We start from the raw sequence: 15,753 nt of genomic DNA on the forward strand, positions 1-15,753 counted from the left end.
AGAAAATTCTTTCCTGGGTAACTCAGATCCCACCCCATCTAAGTTCCTGAGCTTCACATTCTCTCTTAGAGAAATAGAGTAGTTATTCCATTCTGAACTGTTGTGAACTCAAGGAAGATTTTATTTTAATATCTCTACAGATCTAAATGAATTCTACTTTATTTTTAAGAGGCTAATCCAACTCCCACCTAATTCTGTGGGAGTCTTTCCAGTGACTGTAATAGGCACTGAATCAGGCTGTCTAATGAAACGAGCCTCTGGTTTTCACACACTCCTTACTGCTGCAGAAGATAAATTAGTTTGCAGAATTAAAGCAGATATTTTTAAAAATGAATAATCAAATGTCTTACAAACAGCTCACCCAATCTAATTAACTGCAGTGATGCTTGCACTTTTTGTATTTTCATATCTTCTAAAAGGGAAGCACTATATCACTGGGAAGTGTTATCCCAGTGTTAAGACTCTTAATTGCACATCACTTGTAATCATATATTAGCAGTAAATATTGCCTTTCATGTTAGCAGAAATCCTTACACCTATTACCATCTAAACATTTGAGCAAGCGACAATAAAATTACAGCCAGGGAATGGACTGTCATCTTATACAGTCTTTTAATTTGGAGAGGTATCAATCAGTGTCACTCTAGCTTGTAGGAAAATTCCTGATAGTCTGATATTAACATGTTTGAAATTTAGCACATACAAGTTTAATTCTAAATGGAAACTAAAAGGAAAGCACAAATTTATTGTTAAGAAAAGCTGATTAAAAGTGTAGAATGGGTAAGGTTGCCAACTTTCTAATCGCACAAACACGAACACCCTTGCACTGCCCCACTTCTTCTCCAAGGTCAGATCCTGCCCTGCCCCTTCTTCAAGGCCTTGCCCCCTGCTCCCTCCATCCCTCCTTCCTCCATTGCTTGCTCTCCCCCATCCTCACTCACTTTCACTGGGCTAGGGCAGGGAGTTGGGGTGCGGGGCGGAAGTGTGGGTGAGGGCTCCAGCTGGAGGTGCAGGCTCTGGGATGTGGCCACAAATGAGGGGTTCAGGGTGCAGAATGGGGCTCGGGGTGTGGGAGGGGGTGCGGGCTCCAGCTGGGGGTGCAGGCTCTGCAGTGGGACCAGGGATGACGGGTTTGGGGTCCAGAAGGGGGCTCTGGGCTGGAGCCAAGGGGTTCAGAGTGCAGGAGGGGGCTCAAGGCTGGGGCAGGAGTTGGGGTGCAGGCTCCACGAGGGAGTTTGGGTGCAGGAGGGGGCTCAGGGCTGGGGCAAGGGGTTGGGGTGTGGGGGGAGGTGCAGGGTACAGGCTCTGGGAGGGAGTTGGGGTGCAGGAGGGGGCTCGGGGCTGGAGCAGGGGATGGGGTGAGGGACGGGGTGAGGGCTCCAGCTGAGCGGTGCTTACCTTGGGCAGCTCCTGGAAGCAGCTGTCTTGTCTGGTTCCTAAGTGGAGGGGCCAGGGGGCTCTGCACGCTGCCCCTGTCTGCAGACAGTGCCCCTGCAGCTCCCATTGGCTGTGGTTCCTGGCTGATGGAAGCTGTTGAGTTGGTGCGCGGGGGCAGCCCGTGGAGACCCCTTGGCTGCTCCCTGCGCTGAGGAGCCACACATGCCATCTGCTTCCGGGAGCCGCACAGAACCAGGGCAGGTAGGGAGCCTGCCTTAGCCCCGCTGTGCCACTGACTGGACTTTTGGCCTATTAAAATCTTCTGGATTGCTTTTAATAGTCACTGAGAGATTGAGGCTGATTCCGGTAGACTCCCAGCCAAGCCAGGAGGAGTGGCAATCCTAAGAATGGAACCAACTGCAAAATATATTCACAATTAATTAAGGCCCTAATTCTGCAAACCATTAAGCACGTGCTTAACTTTACAAGCAAAATAGTCCCACTGAAATCAAAGGGACTGATCCCATGAGCAACATTAAGCATGTATGTTTCTGGTGGGAGGATCAGAGTCAAAATCCCAAATACAGCGAAGTCCCAGACTCATGTTAGGGACTACAAGACATATTGGAAGGAAACATTTAAATAGTGCATTTAACTAATTTATGCATCATGGTGGACAGTTCAGTGAAACAACAGTTCAGTGAACTGTAGTTTTAAGAAAGAATAAATGTTAAACTCTGTTAAGAAGGGGAGAGAGGATCGTATGAAAAATAGCTTAATGACATTACATAAGTCAATAGGTCTCAGCATGAACACTGCATTCATGCATGGCATGAACAGAAGAGAAGTGACTGTAATTTGCTCTTGCGGGCAGGGAGAAGCTAGAAAACTAGCCCCCTGAATATGGCCCAGGGTTCTGGAAAGGGGTGATGGTGTGATGGAGGCAGCTGATGAAAGCCTTCCCCTTTTACTTAAGAAGGGCCAGCTCCATTTATGGAAACTCCCTTGGGGCAGGATAACGAGGGTGGGGACAAAGTGATCAGGCCCTGTGATCTGATTTTTATAAGAGAAAACAAATAACCCACCAGAAGCCGATGTGTGCAAGTTACCCAATATAAAACCATCACACATATAAAATCTTCATTGGTACTGAAAGGTTATAATGGCAAACAAGCTTAGCTAGGTTTTGTACAGCGTATGCTTGACAGCTTGAGCAAAAATCTTAAAATGTTTAATCATATTGCTTAACTTTAAATCAAGATTAAAACTGAGCCAAATTCACCCCTAGCATAAATCCCACTGGCTTTTGTGCAGTTATATCGGGGCAGATGCAGGCTTGTGCTTTAAAATAAACTCTCCTGACATATATATTGGCCTTATATAACAAAGTCCTTGAGAACCAAGAAATATTTCGGGTAGGTATGCACCTAGTATAAACATATTTCAAATAAAAGCCTGAAGCCATTTATGTTCCCTCCTCCCACATTGAAAAGCTGACACCTCACCAAGAATGGAGTGAACAATTTCAGATCCCTGCTGGATGATTCAGATACATCCCCACCGTTTTGTCCGCAGTTTTTCTGAACTTGCCCTTCTTTATTGCTCTCTCTTCATAAAACACCGGGCCACATTCATAGCTGACAAAAATCCATTCACTTCAATGGGCTTGTACACTGGGGATGAATTTCTATTTTGCATGCAGCTGCAGCACCTCTGTACTGCTGCCTTCAGCTGTGCTTTGACAGCACTGAGGTGATTACTAATTTGTTCCTGCCTTCTGCTGCAGAGTGCTCAATAAACATCAGTAACTATTAGTGCATTTCTATCAGAGATGCATGCTGGCCTGGACAGAATCTAATACACAACAACTGGAAGGGCAGAGTCTGTATAATATTTTAAGTAAAAACCTACTAAAAAAAGTGCCCATTGCTTTTTTTAGAAGCAGCACTTCTTTGGCTGAACGTGTGTAACCCACGTTAATACTTTACAGCTCTTTGTCCCCTTCTAGTGGCTACACTGTATAGAGAGGTTATTGAGTCTACTTCTGCCCTTGAGCTACAGGACTTAGTTTTCTACCTCAAGCAATGGAGGCTCATGCTTTTAGATCAAGAGGTCCTGGACTCCCACTCACAACCCAGCCGAGGGTTTCGTTACCCTAGCATTACACTGTGACAAGCCAGGCACAGTCAGGCAGGTCTTGTGTCTGCTTCATCCTGCCTGGGCGGTGGAACGGGGGAGAGAATGGAGGCTGGGACTCAACGCCCCACATTGAAAATATTGTGAGGACTGGTCCATGCTTCTGCTCCAGCACATTGTTGTTAAGCAAGTTGCTTTGCACACTCAGGCTGGGTGGGCTCTGTGGCTCCAGGGGACAGAACCTAGAGGGACTGGAGCATGCTGCTGTGATGCCTGGGATCGAGCTGGGGTAGCCTGTAGGAAATGGAGTGATGGGCAGAGACTGGGAGCAGCTACCCTCAGCAAGAGAGATGTGAATGGCTGGGACCCGCCTGGAGCCAGCTCTCCAACACCCCCTCCCCAAGACCCAATAGTTCCCCTTGCTCCCCATGCAGTGCACCCACCCCACTCCCCCTGCTATTCCTCAGACCCCAACCTCTCCATGCTGTGTTGCTGCCCAGTGCTCCTGAATGCCTCAACTCCCTATGCAGAGCACAAATCTTTCCATCCCCAACACCCCAACTTCCCCCCTCTGCCCCAACTCTTCCTGCTCCCCCCATGCAGGGCAGTATTCCTGACTTCTCCCCAAAGCTCCAACTTCCTCCCACCCCCCCGCCTCTCCTCGCCCCCCATGCTTAGTACTGTGCATAGTACATTTAGGTTTCACTATGCACCTCCACCCTCCTCATTCAAAGGAAGTTTCCACTACCTCTAGCACCTGTGACACCTTTCACAAGCTTCTGAGCAGAGCTGCCAATTGTGCCATATTGCTTGGGGATTCTCCCACTGTAACCCACCATTCTGTTCCGACAAGGTCACGCCTTTTGTATAAGGTCAAAAGTTACCTACTTCCTGGGATTTATTACCAAAAATAACTTGAACTGACTATGAACTCCAGACTAAGCCATCTTCCCAGATTTGGTTGCCCTAAGGCTCTTACTTCAGCATCCAGCTGTACTAGACCCAAATGTCCTTTCCGAAAGCTACCCCCTACCTCCATTATATTCCAGATGGAATTTGACATCTCACACCTGCCTCAAGGAGTTAGCAGAAATTAACTAGATGAAGCAAAAGGATAATCCTGCTAACCTGTCAGAGGTGGAAACAGTCATCCAGTACGGATCACCAAATTTATTTGAACTATGACCTTCATGAACTGCTCATTACAGAAGTAGAAGGCCAATGCTATGACCACACTCTTCCATCTAGTTCCCTCTCATTTAAAAAATGCCTTCACTCTCCATTAAAAAACACTTCAGAGTTAACTAATTGCCTGTAAGTGTAAATACCGTTAACCCCCTTTTAATTTTGAATTAAATTTGAATCAGGACACCTCGCCCAGTGCAATAATGTCTAACAATGGATTGTTACAGTATATCTATCAGAGAGGTTGAGGGAAAGAACTACAGTACTTTAAATAGAAAACAGATATACAAGATTACATTGTTTTATTTTATATCATGAAATGATTCAGTTTATTTTTGTTTAAAAGTTACCTTGAGGCACAGAATATATAAACTGCCAAATTCTGCTCCCTTCATTTACACCTGGGAAAACACTACTCCAGAAGAACTGGTTGTTCAGGTGTAAATAAGGGCAGAACATGGCTCTATGTTGAAAACCCTCGTTAACTGTTCAGACATCAGAATAAAATCACGCTGCAGCCCAAGTTTGATGTCAGATGCTGCTTGCTGTAAGACAGTACCCCCTAATTCCAATAGAAGCAAGTTTAAGAGCAGTTTATCAACCTACATTAGATCGTCATTTACAGCAATGTTCTTGTCAGGTTTTTTTTAAGTCTCCAGAGAAGTAGCGGATCCCTCTCTCATTTATCAGTTGTTAAGTGTCAAAGTCTCGTTGGCAGCTCTAAGCAAAAATGATTTAAAGTAGAAAAAATGTTTACAATACCTTAATTTCAAGTTGTCTAATATATATTGTTTTTCATGAACCATAGAATATCAGGGTTGGAAGGGACCTCAGGAGATCATCTAGTCCAATCCCCTGCTCAAAGCAGGACCAATCCCCAATTTTTGCCCCAGATCCGTAAACGGCCCCCTCAAGGATTGAGCTCACAACCCCAGGTTTAGCAGGCCAATGCTCAAACCACTGAGCTATCCCTCCCCCGATACAAGTCTTCCAAATATTTTCCTTTTTGATTGAAAATGTGTTAACTGATCTATAGAAATGAACTATGGTTATAATTTATTTTCAGCTTAGTGAAAAGGAGACAGTAATTTGCTAAGACACCGAGTTTTAGTAGGTAGGACGGACATACTGAAATTTTACTGGTTTCAGAGTAGCAGCCATGTTAGTCTGTATCCGCAAAAAGAAAAGGAGTACTTGTGGCACCTTAGAGACTAACATTTATTTGAGCATAAGCTTTCGTGAGCTACAGCTCACTTCATCCACTGAATGCATCCGATGAAGTGAGTTGTAGCTCACGAAAGCTTATGCTCAAATAAATTTGTTAGTCTCTAAGGTGCCACAAGTCCTCCTTTTCATTTTTGTGAAATTTTACTGTTTCACTGCTGGAGAAGGTTTTGTCTCTTAAGTAATATTTAGAGGATTCCATCATAGACTACTTGATCAGGTTATTTTGTGTTCTTCCACAGAAACAAGCACAATTCCCAAATTAAAATTGAGACAATAAAAATTCATGTTTATAACTTGCTCCATCTTTTTTCCATGAACTGCAATATCTTAGGATACCACATTCTTCACGTTTTGTTTTTTAAGAGTCAATGGACCTCAGTCCAGTACATCAACAAGAGCAGAATTTTGCACAGGCTTATTTGGATAAGCAGAGAGGTCACTGGGGAGATGTCATATGGACACCTCCTAGGGTGCCCCCTAAGGGCATGAGAGGGCCCTACACTCCAGCAGTGTAGTCCTAAATCTGTACACCATTAAAATATTGATTTTCTTAAACAAAAATTTTTGTTCTTCTGAATTGTTATTCACATTTGATTTGTATACTGAACTTCTAGTACAGTAATCCTTGGCTAAACTGGGCATGTCTGCAGACATGTAGGTTATCTGAAATAACGAGGTGTCTGGTTAAAAAAAAATTACACACACACACATACTTACTTACAGGAGGTGAGCCACCAAACCTATGTGGATCAGAGAGAAACAAAACGAAAGCTGTCCTGGGAGCTTTGGAAAGCTCTGGCTGCCTATCCTGACTGCTCTAGGGTTACCCTGCTTGTGACTTTCCCAAAAAGATTTCCTGCCAACCTCTTCACTGCAGCTTGCCCTGCCACCCCAGTCCCATGCTCAGTAACAAGCTGCGGCCTCAGCAACCTTTAGTCTCTGATCCCCAGCGGACTGACCCACACCTACCTTTGCCCACTCCAGAGTGCAAGGACCCCCACACACAGTCAGCCCCAGAGCTGAGTTGCCCTGATGTGGTGGCTCATGTGACCTGGTTAGAGGAAGAGCCAGAGCTGGCAAGTGACTCCCTCTTGCTGGCTGCTGCCCCTATGGGAAGGATTGGCTGAGCCCTTGCCCTGCTTAAAAGGGCCCAGTGCCCTGGATGAGGTGGGACTGCAATGTACCTACGCTGGCTGTGATGGGCCCCACTACTAGCTCTGAAGCAGGGCCAAGCCCACAATGTAGAGCCCATCATGGGTGAGTGCGTCCCTCCAGCACCCCAGGCGGCTTGGAAACTACAGGGTAGGGGGACCAGGCTGCCTTCTGGTTCAACTACAATACTGCTGGTGCTTAATAATACTGGCCCGGCCCTTGGACGTGTTCCCACTCGACTACACCACTGTGCACTCTCCTGGCCTTAGGTCTTCAATCTCTGGGCAGCCAACATCATGGTCTGGTTGCAGGAGACTCAGCCCACTGGCAGAGTGCCATGGGAGTCCGCCCCTTTGGAGTTATCGAAGGTCCAAAAGAAAACTGACAAGCCCACAGCAGGACTGTCCTCCTTCAAAGATTCTCCAGCAGGCCGTAGCCCTGCTCGGCACCTACAGGTGAGTCACTGGTAACCTTCTGAAGCACTCGTTATTCAGCATGAGGCCCATCTCCCCTAAGTGGGCTCCAAAAGGCAGCAGTCATACGAGCAGTCCCTGCTCTCAGCTGAGCTCCTCTCCAGGAGCCGAGGGCTGAAGGTCTGCTCTCCTCCCAGCTCTGCAGCTGAACTTCTCCCTTTTACATCTTCCTACCAGGGGCCTTATGTCTTGCAGTTGTGGTGCAGTGGGGGTGCTCATACCCTGAGTGGGTCATTTACCCTCGCTCAGCTGGTGCGAGGTTTATACACCCCGTCCCAGGTGGGGAGCAAAGCTGAGCAAATAACTGATTTTTCATTCCGGATTAACCCTAAGTGGAAACTTTTCAGGTTTTCTCACCAAAATTAACAAACAAACAAACATTTCATTTTGGGTCAAATAAAACATCGTTCCAGCTGAAATATCCCCCCCTTCCCCATTTTTCATTTTATTTTGTTTGAGGGGGTTTTTACTCCCTTTTTGATGATGATGATGATGATGAGGTTGTTTATTTACAATAAATCTGCATTTTTCAGTGCAGCTATGTTGTGCCCCTGGCGCAGGGACTGCAGTAAAGCCACAGCATATTCGGTAAGCCTGAAGCTTTGTACCACTGAAAAGCACAAGGTGCATGTAGTCAGAAGGACCTGAAGAAAAGAATGGGCCTGATCTTGAGTTGAGCCAAGCACCTGCAGTTTCCACTAAGGGCCACAGGTGCTAGTATCTCCCAGAATAAGGCCCATTTTTTGCAGCAGGTCCCTTTTACAGCATGACATATATAACTGCAGATATGCCATATGGCCCCTATTTCTTCAGTGAGAGTTATCCTGGAAGTCACCTGGAGGAGTTTTGCCTGGAAAAGTAGGATCAGGCCATTTGTTAAAGCCATAAGGCTTTAACATCTGCTTCTCTTCGTATCTCATAATGTATCAGTCAAGGGCACACGTCTATCCACAGAGCATCTCACAAACGGCCAAGGTCATGTAAGGATTTCATTGTATTACTGCAGTGCACCATCTTCTCTGCCAGCCCCTCGCTGCTAGAGACTACATTACCCTGCATCAGCAAATATGACTATAAACTGCTATATTTAGTTTTTCAGACATCATTAAAATAGCTCTGTCAGCTCTTAAGATGACTTCATTATTTTGTCAGTAGAGTAAATTCGCTTCCTTTATCCACAGTCTAGAGTGCTTTGAGTTAACTGTTGTCTTGTGCTGTTTAGTGATAACTTTAAAATACATGAAGGAACCAAAATGCTCAAGCTGAGTAGAATAATTGCTGCTAGGAGATATACTGGGAGAAATTAGCTTGCTTAGTTTCATCCAGTGATGATTATACTTTGGCTGGAGACGAGAAGCATCCCTCTCCTTCACTCAGACACACACATCTATCCGTGATTATCCTCCACAGAACAGGTGCTCTGACTTGCCCAGAGGAGTAACACAGATGCGGTCATGAAGGTTGGAACAAAGTCACAGGGGCTTCAGTAGGGCTGCCTGTTCCTTTGAAAATTTCTTTCAAGTGACTCCACGCTCTCCTTTTTCTTTCTGTTATGATCTCTTGCTCATACCGCACAGGTCTCTGTACTCAGCATTTCTAATGGCAAGAGCCACATCTTTTCATCCTGGATCTCTGATAAGGGAATGGATTGCCTTTAGCGGTGGTAGAGCAGGGCTGTTTTGGAGGAGACTATTTTAGTTTAGACCTAGTGTATGGAGAGGGACCTTATGCCTTGAAAAATTAAATGATGTAAGTACCTTATGTTTAGCGCAGCAAGTACTGGTGTAACACCAACAGACCCCGTCTTTGGGGGCAGGATCGAACCTGGGACCTCTGGAGCTTAGTGCATGAGCCTCTAGTGCATGAGCTAAAAGCCCACTGGCTCCTAGAGCAGACTCATTAATCTTTAAGTGGTCTCGGTGCCACAGAACACCACACCCAGGAGGTATGGAGGTTACATACTTCCCCTAGCTGAGGAAGCGCATCCCGAGCTTCAGAGACTTCCCAGTTGATATCCCCGATGAGTCCCCACTTGTAACACTAACAGACCCTGGTTGTTGGCAGGCGGGATTGAACCAGGGACCTCTGAAGCTTAGTGCATGAGCCTCTAGTGCATGAGCTAAAAGCCAACTCTCCCTTAGCTAACCCTATAGAGCAGACTCATTAATCTCTAAAAAAAGAAAAGGAGTACTTGTGGCACCTTAGAGACTAACCAATTTATTTGAGCATAAGCTTTTGTGAGCTACAGCTCACTTCATCGGATGCATACTGTGGAAACTGCAGAAGACATTATATACACAGAGACCATGAAACAATACCTCCTCCCACCCCACTCTCTTACTGGTAATAGCTTATCTAAAGTGATCACTGTCCTTACAATGTGTATGATAATTAAGTTGGGCCATTTCCAGCACAAATCCAGGTTTTCTCACCCTCCCCCCCCCCCCCCCCCCACAAACTTACTCTCCTGCTGGTAATAGCCCATCCAAAGTGACCACTCTCTTTACAATGTGTATGATAATCAAGGTGGGCCATTTCCAGCACAAATCCAGGTTTTCTCACCCCCCCCACCCCCAGCAGGAGAGTGAGTTTGTGTGTGTGTGGGGGGGGGGGTGAGAAAACCTGGATTTGTGCTGGAAATGGCCCACCTTGATTTTCATACACATTGTAAAGAGAGTGGTCACTTTGGATGGGCTATTACCAGCAGGATAGTGGGGTGGGAGGAGGTATTGTTTCATGGTCTCTGTGTATATAATGTCTTCTGCAGTTTCCACAGTATGCATCCAATGAAGTGAGCTGTAGCTCACGAAAGCTTATGCTCAAATAAATTGGTTAGTCTCTAAGGTGCCACAAGTACTCCTTTTCTTTTTGCGAATACAGACTAACACGGCTGTTACTCTGAAACCTGTCATTAATCTCTAAGTGGTCTTGGTGTCACTAGAGGGGACAAAACACCACACTCAGGAGGTGTGTGGGTTACACTGGCTCATAGACAGATCCAGGGGATATGAACATTACTGGGCTATGGCACCAGCTTTGTTGCTGAGTTTTATTGTCACCCCAATCCTCCCCCTCACCCACACATACTTTTTTAGAGTGTGAAAACTTAATTGCTAATTATTTAAGAAAACAGTTTACTTATTTTTTTTTAACCTGCACTTTAAGTTCTTTAGGACAGGCGCTATCTTTTCGATAAATGTTCCTATAGTGCCTAGCATAGCAGGGCCCTGATCTTTGGCTGAGCCCCTTAGGCACTGCTAGATTGAAAACAGTAAGTAATAATAATGCAAACTGCATGGGTTCTAGGGACCTCAGGGTTTCCTGGGGTTCCAGTTCTGGGGAAGCTCACCATGCTGACTGTCCAAGTCCGACACCCAAGAATTTTGTGTTTTGCAGAGAATTTCAAAATTTGAGGCTTTTGTTCTGAATTGGAATGAAACAAAGTTTCAGAATATTAGAATCCTCTGTGAAATGGAATTACTGTACCTCTCTCTGTAGAACTCTACCCAGGACCTTTAATTTCTCCAGCACAGACCTCTAGTACTTGAGTTAGAGGAACATCATCTTCTATGTGGCATTTACTAGAGAGGCATTTACTAGTGGATTACAAACTATTATTTATGTCACTCTTCTTAAGCAGCATTCAACATCACCCAAAACCTCATTTATAAATAGTTTTCTTAAGAGGTACTGTTAAGAACAATCAAAGTGCAATTTGTTATCATATGGAATAATGATGGGTCTGTCAAAATGGATATTCATTTTTCTCCCCATAATATATTTTCTCTTTTGTTTTTGTTGGCTATTTTATTACGGTAATTATATCCCAGCAGGGCAGACAAGCAGCTCCCCTATGAAATGACAGCAACAATATAGTTGACAGAAGATTTCAGGAAGCAACTGATGTTCTCATTATACAACATTTGTAGCATGGTTACAACTTTTAATAAGAAGTCATTAATTTAGCGCCACAAAATTACACAGGCCAAATTTGAAAAATTGGCCTCCTAAAAAAGTGGCCTGTTTTTTCAGGAATGCTGGTCTCCTATTAGTCAATGGGAGCAGCAGTTACTCAATACCTCTGACAACCTGGGCCCTTACTTGGGTGTCTAAGTATGGTAAGTTTGAACATTTTGGCCACGCTACTTTACTAAACGATTAAAAGCTGCCAGGGCTGCAAACGCAAGTTGAATTATTGTAGCTAACTGTGGTATAGGAACATGCACTCACAACTGTACAGAAATGTGAACTCCAAAGCTGGAGAAAACTCATCTCCTCCTCTGGAAATGAGTATCCTCTAATTTACTGTTTAAGTTATTTGAAAATCATTTTTGGCGGGTTTGGTTCAAAAGTTTAGATTTGTTGTTTAGAAGTGGAAACTCTTATAGCACAGCATACAATATCAGGGAAATAAATCAGAAAGTAGAACAGGAAGACCAAGTCATCCCTTTACTAATTCACCACTTGCCAGTATTTAATATTTTCTCCTAAGGTATATCATATTTAATGTGCAGAACGTTATTTACAATATTCATACTCATAAAATATTGCCATATTCTTGAGGGTTGAACATGTCACTACATTTCTAACAATGCTGGTATGCCATAAAAGGTTTCCCAGAGGGGCCAAGTGACTCTGTGCATTACAATGTTTTCTAAGAAAAGCTGCAAGTGTTCTGATAAACATATTGTGAGGAACTCACTCTGAAACTCCAGGAAATGGCATCCCAAACATCTTTTAATTTATTTTTAAAAGCTAAAAAATACAAAAGAAAAGAAAGAAAAACAGTACAAAGAAAAGTATTTTCCCCTCACAGACAAATGTGGTTTTGTGGAGAGATGACTAGAGGCCAAGGAAAACAACATATGTATGCCCCTGACCTGACCAGAGGAACACTGGTGCCAACCAATGACAGGGAAAGGCCTTGATTTCCACTCCAAACTCCTACTGTCCAGTATTCTAGTAGCACTGTCTCTGATCACTAGCTCCTTCTTTATTCAAGGCTGGAAGTGAGGACTCCCTACTAAACAACTGGTAGCTTCATAGTAGGTGGGGAAGAAGATGATGAACCGCTGAGCAATTCTAGCATTACCTGGAATTCACTTTTTTAGGCCATGACAACCCTAGAGGGAGAGAATATGGAGGGTGGGACACCGAAGTTGAAAGAAAAGGGAAGGGATCTTTAAGGAGGAAAGGGCCAAGGAAAGAGAAAGAAAGGATAAAGGGAAAATGAGAGGAATGTGGAAGTGGTGACCAAGGAAAAAGAATGAGGAGGAATGTCAAGGAGAAAGAAAGGAGTGCAAAGAAATAAGCATGAGAGGTGAAGTTTGGGGACTTTCTTCTCTGCTTTTGTTCTTCTTTTATTAAGAGAGCTTTAACACACTAAAGAAACCGAATGCACAAATTCTATTATTGCAACTTTAAGATTTTGAAGTTAAACACAAAACAGTCAGGAAATGCAAAATTAAGTAGCTGATTGCACATAGCTGTTTGGTATTTTTGAAGACTATTTCGTAAGAACATTAGAACGGCCACGCTGGTTCAGACCAATGGTCCATCTAATGCATTATCCTGTCTTCTGACAGTGGCCAGTACCAGATGCTTTAGATGGAATGAACAGAACAGGGCAATTATCAAGTGATCTATTCCATCATCCCATCCTAGCTCCTGGCTTCAGAGGGTTAGGGACACTCGCAGCATGGGGTTGCATCCCTGATCATCGTGTCTAATAGCCATTGATAGACCTATCCTCCATGAACTTATCTAATTATTTTTTGAGCCCAGTTATACTTTTGGCCTTCACAAACATCCTCTGGCAACAAGTTCCACGGGTTGACTGTGCATTATATGAAGAAGTACTTTATTTTGTTTGTTTTAAACCTGGCATCTATTAATTTCATTGGGTAACCCCTGGTGTGTATGTGATATGAAGGGGTAAAAAAAAAAAAAAAGTTCTTACTCGCTTTTTCCACACCATTTGTGATTTTATAAACCTATCATATCTCCCCTTAGTCATCCATTATTTTTGTTGCCCTTCTCTGTACTTTTCTAACATTTTTTTTTTGAGATGGGGTGATCAGAACTGTGTGTGTGGGAATACTAATAATTTATATTTATATTTTCATAATACTAATAATTATGATTTTTTTTATTATCTATCCCTTTCCTAAGGGTTCCTTACATTCTGTTAGCTTTTTTGACATTGAGCAGATATTTTCAGAGAACTATCCACAATGAATCCAAGAGCTCTTTATTGAGGGTAACAGCTAATTTGGACCCCATTGTTTTGTATGTATAGTTGGCATTTATGTTTGCCAATGTGCATTACTTTGTATTTATCAACACTGAATTTCATCTGCCCACTCACCCAGTTTTGTAAGATCCCTTTGCATCGCTTTGCAGTCAGCTTGGACTTCACTAATTATGTATCATCTGCAAACTTTGCCACCTCACTGTTTACTCCTTTTCCAGATCATTTCTGAATATGTTGAACAGCACTGGTCCCAGTACAGATCCTGGGGGACCCCACTACATCTCTCCCTGTAAAAACTGACCATCTATTTCACCTGCTAAAGATACACCTTAATAAGTAGCATGCCCATTATGGGAAAGTACATTTTGCAACACAAACCTTAAATTCCTTAAATTCACAACCTTGACATTGCATTAATATAGGTTTTTGCAAATTCTGTTTGCCTTTAAAAATATTCCGCTTTAAAAAACAACAACAAAAAGTATTGCCTATAATGGATAATGATAAGGAAACTTACAATGGCAGGGAAACTCCAGTGTTTGTGTTTTGATCAGATCCATATTAAACAAAAAGTACTGTATTGCAGTACATAACAGAGCAGGGTAGGAAACTGGTTTCCCATCCGGACAGAATTTTTCAGATTTCAACATATTTTCCCAACCTGAATTGGGACAAAATGTCAAAACTTGAAAATTTTTGTGAACTAGAACATTTGAAAAAATTCAGCTCAGGTCAATTGAAATGCTTTGTTTCAGTCATTTCAAAATGTTTCATTTTGATTCTGACTTTTTACATTTTGTTTTACTACAATGTAACTCAAATTTCAAATCAAAGTCAACACACTTTTCCTTTTGAAAGTATCAAAACATGATGATATTTTAATGATATATAAATTTTTCAAAAAAAATTTAAATGGGAAATTTGTCAAAACAGATTTTCTGTCAGAAGTTTTGGTTTTGATGAATTACAATTTTTGGATGAATTTTTGGATGAATTTTTGGATGAAAATTTCCCAACCAGCTCTACTACATGACAACATGCCATGGTTAAACTTCAGTGATCAAATTATGTCAGGAAATCACTTGTCACAAAGCCTGTTGGTAGCCAGTTTGCAACAAGCATTCCCCAACTGTAAGATGGGTGATAAATCTTATTTCTCTTGCAGAGACAAAGGATATATTACTGTAAAAGAAAAGCAATTAAGAAATGTATCATAGTCAAAATACTGGAAATGCTGTTTAAATACTCCATTTTGTTTAAAATGTACACGCTTGTAAATCCTTTAAGATTCCCAGTCTTCAGTGCAACATATAGATTTTGATTCAAGTAGATATTTCAGTAAAGAGCTGAAGAAAATATTTCATCACTAAATCAATACCAGCATCTGATGGAAGCTGTTCACCTTTAGAATAATGTACACTTATTTTTCATAGGCAAGTATCGACATTATTTACTGAAAACACAATTGATCCAGTAGATAAAGTTAACGTGCACAAAAACATAATAGAACTATACTACATTTAACAACCATCACATATCATTGACACAATGGTAAAGTAAATGGGCACAGAACTGCCAATTAAGACCTCTGTTTTCTAGGCCAGATTCCAACCATTGTGCTAAATCAGCACCTTTGCCAGCTGATCCGTTGAACTGGTGACATTGGCAATAAAAATGATTCCCTCATCTAGCAGAGTTAAAATAGCCCTTGGAAAGACAGAAGATGCAATTTGGGAACTGAAGGAACGGGGGCACATGTTAATTTAAACTAGAAGAGATCACAGGGTTAGAGGACCTGTTCAAACCAGTCCCCCAGCCAGATAAAGAGGAGAAGTAGGGTAATATGGAGAAAAAAATCATTAAAATAATGATCCACAATTACTTTATGTTTAATCAGAGTGTACTGCATATTCACTGTACTTTGCACTGTAAAGGAAATTCATTTTTTTT

General features: G+C 42.8%; 1 protein-coding gene across 1 annotated transcript in view; it reads right to left on the reverse strand.

Moving 5' to 3' along the window:
• STARD13 (StAR related lipid transfer domain containing 13) overlaps positions 1-15,753 on the reverse strand; it is a 475,243-nt gene that overhangs the window by 254,245 nt on the left and 205,245 nt on the right. The window lies entirely within an intron of this gene.

This window comes from Lepidochelys olivacea (assembly GCF_965140295.1).
Source record: "Lepidochelys olivacea isolate rLepOli2 genome assembly, chromosome: 1".
Lineage (NCBI taxonomy): Eukaryota > Metazoa > Chordata > Testudines > Cheloniidae > Lepidochelys > Lepidochelys olivacea.